Here is a 3706-nt window from a genome sequence, read left to right on the forward strand (position 1 = left end):
AAAGACAATACAATAAGATTTACTCTGAATTTCAAATAGGCAGTAGATTTTATTTCTGACAAAGTTTCAACCAGTTGCAGACTAGTATTTGTATACACTGAACTTGTTCACTTGCTCAGTAGGTGCTGGTATTTCAGAATGTGTGGATATAAAAAGACTGTGCAAAATGTTATAATGAAAGTAAATGGGAAAGTATCCGCATGCTCTATCTGAATGATGAAAGTTTAATTTTGACCGTGGTGTCCGTTTAAACTGAAAAAGATTTTACCTTATTTTTTTAAGCAAAGGAAAATCAACAAATATTCTTTCCTATGAATTAAATAAATAAAACAAAATGTCTCTAAGACCTTATATTCATTTTATTTTGTTAAAACCATAGAATTCTGTTATGAGCCATAAGGTATTTTTGCTTTGACCCCCCAGAACCCCCCCCCCCCCTTGCTACAAACAATGTTTTGACACCCATGTTATTATATACAGTAAATGATATGACAGGAGGCTGTATGAGAGTTTATCTAATCTAAAAAGCCATGTTGGTAACTTTACTCTCAGGAGGGTTCTAATCTAGCCCAGGAATTTTATAATGATGGAAACCCAAGTGTACTCAGTGACAGCATGAAAATAGAACAGAAACTAATAGTTAGACACAGAAGCAAATAAACAGTTGCAGTGGAAATGTAGGCATGCTACACCCCCACAGGATTATCCCTTATATAACACCACTTCTTGTATATAGTGTTATTGATGTGAGTGCACTGCTCATATGTTTGCCAAATAGATGATTTATTATTAATGCAAATTTCCCAATCTTCATGAAAATAACAAGTCCCTTGTGATTCCTCTGTATAGATATGTCTGATGTTTATCTTTTGCTGAAGAATTTGTTTATATATTCCTACATATCTAGGGAAAGCTGATTCCTCATTGCACACAATATACCACATTGATTTAGAATGCAAGAATATATTCAATATTGCTAATAATAACATACACTGTCCTATTAAAGAGATATAAACAGTGTTTCATTGTAATCAGAAGCACTAAAAAGTGGGTTATATATAAAATAAATCATTGTAATATGTATTATTCATCATATTAAAAGGCAAGTACTATTAATAAGTCATATTAAAAGGCAAAAGTATTTTTTATTTTTTTTAAACTAAAGAAGCACAGTTTTATATCCCTTTAAAATTGAATTGTTTTCCATGCTAGAAATGGGTATAACTAGTTTAGCAAAGAATGTACTTTCAGATTTAATAGCATTATGTTTACATCAAAACAACTTTAAGGCAAAAACAAAATAAAAAAACAAAAAAAAGTTAAAAAAAACTTTCTTAAAAAACAAAAAACAAAAAAAAAAAACGGTTAGCGTTGAAAAGAGTTTTACTGGGCATATTAAAAAAACAATACTGAATTTCCTAACAGGTCACTAATGTTAGTGTAAGACAATTTCTTACACTATGCCAATAATATTTCAGCTGTCAGATTATCCCATTCATCATATCAGCTGCTACAGTTAGAATTAGCATTATCTTTCATACATATTATTGAATGTAAATGAAACCATATGTTTGTTTGGGGTAAACTAATTTGTTTATGGTGTGGTCAGAACAATCAGATCCACGGTTATGCTGTTTGGTCCTCTTCTCTATAGTAATACGATACCTCACTGAGATAATGGTATATACCTCAAAACGTGCATCATATTACCTTAGCAATATACTTTCTATCATGCTTGCTACTGTAGCTCAGACATTGGAACAGTCAGAAAGAGTGAATTCATGTTTCACAATGTAGGCAAAAAGAATACATGACAATGATATGAAATGCCAATCTGAGCCCAACACCTATCTAGCTATACCAGTTATGTGACTTTACAATCTAAAGTGTCAGTTCTCAGACACTCCCAACCACTGAATTACATTTTGCAACATTACTATAACTACTTGGATGAATTACATTGCAGTTTCACTAGTTTATTTTTTCACATAATTACTATTTAATTGATATTAATAGACCACTAAATGCCAATAAACATTTGACTGTAAGATAGAACTGCACTGTTTTGCAACTAAAGGGCTAACTTAATTTACTTCAGCTACATGTTTACAATATAGTTCAAGATTTAAGTTTACATTTTATGCTGCTCTCTTTTTTACATTAAGAATCAGATATAACTTGACATTGTATCTATTCTGGAATGTTTTATATGCTATTCAGCTTTCTGCAGCAGCAAGATTAGATACAGAACAGATACAATAATACACAACTGCTTATTTCTCCCTTGCTATAGAACTTATAAATTAATTTACCAACCTTGTTTTGTTCTTCTTAGATTTCAGCAGTAGTTTTTTCCCCCTTGCTCTTTAATCTGCCAAAGTCTGCTCTGTAATCACATCATGCAGAGTTACTTTGAAGCTAATGACAAGCTTTGCTGAAGAAACACCACACCAAAAACCACATGCTTGCAATAATGCTGAACACAGCCCATAAAAAGGGAGAACATTTACAATTTGATTACAACAAATATTCAGGTTCAGCCTCTTCTGCCTCTGACTAATAAGGAAGCTGCCACTCATGTCTTTACTATGTTTCATTTGTGATCTATTTATTAACAATTTCTGGCTTAAAGAGTCATTTTTAACATACAATCTCATTCCAGCTCACAGGCAGTTTATCTGTGAGGCTTGTTCTGAGACACTCCACTAAACTGAGATTCCTGTTCTTTAGTTTCCAATAGGAACATTTAGAACTAAATGGTTTGTGTCACTGATCGTTTACAAAGGATTACTTCTTTAATTAGCAAATGCTCGAAATTCTATGTGCAACTTGTAACCTAACAGCTGTTTTTAAGACGTAATTGTGCTTTAGTAATTTCATGTCTTTAAAGTGACTACTAGTATTGCTGGCTGATGTCCAAGGTCTATACTCTCTGCACTACTCATAGCAAATCACTTCCTAATATCCAGTTACAGACAATCATATTTAGGGTTGGTAACCATAGCAGAGTTTGGGGATCATTTAACAGGGTCTAGAAATAAATAATAGTACAGATGCCTTATAATGTTTTACTGCACTAAAAGCAAGTTTGTTTTATATGTATGTATATGTGTATGTATGTATGCATATGTGTATGTACGTATGTATATGTGTATGTATGTATGTATATGTGTATGTAGGTATGTATATGTGTATGTATGTATGTATATGTGTATGTACGTATGTATATGTGTATGTATGTATGTATATGTGTATGTAGGTATGTATATGTGTATGTATGTATGTATATGTGTATGTACGTATGTATATGTGTATGTAGGTATGTATATGTGTATGTAGGTATGTATATGTGTATGTATGTATGTATATGTGTATGTACGTATGTATATGTGTATGTATGTATGTATATGTGTATGTAGGTATGTATATGTGTATGTATGTATGTATATGTGTATGTACGTATGTATATGTGTATGTATGTATGTATATGTGTATGTAGGTATGTATATGTGTATGTATGTATGTATATGTGTATGTACGTATGTATATGTGTATGTATGTATGTATATGTGTATGTAGGTATGTATATGTGTATGTATGTATGTATATGTGTATGTACGTATGTATATGTGTATGTATGTATGTATATGTGTATGTACGTATGTATATGTGTATGTATGTATGTATATGTGTATGTAGGTATGTA

The 3706-nt window shown here is 31.5% G+C and overlaps 1 protein-coding gene across 8 annotated transcripts in view; it reads right to left on the reverse strand.

The window, feature by feature from the left end:
- Positions 1-2585, reverse strand: part of PPFIBP2 (PPFIA binding protein 2) — a 315010-nt gene extending 312425 nt beyond the window's left edge. For 2 of the 8 annotated variants that reach the window (XM_053720274.1, XM_053720272.1), the window contains exon 1: positions 2317-2581. The gene's annotated coding sequence lies outside the window, so the exon portion shown is untranslated. Of the gene's footprint in view, positions 1-2316 lie in introns of all 8 variants that reach the window. The other 6 variants (XM_053720270.1, XM_053720273.1, XM_053720275.1 and 3 more) reach the window with 6 other exon arrangements.
- Positions 2586-3706: the final 1121 nt, after the last annotated feature.

Source organism: Bombina bombina, chromosome 7, assembly GCF_027579735.1.
Source record: "Bombina bombina isolate aBomBom1 chromosome 7, aBomBom1.pri, whole genome shotgun sequence".
NCBI lineage: Eukaryota > Metazoa > Chordata > Amphibia > Anura > Bombinatoridae > Bombina > Bombina bombina.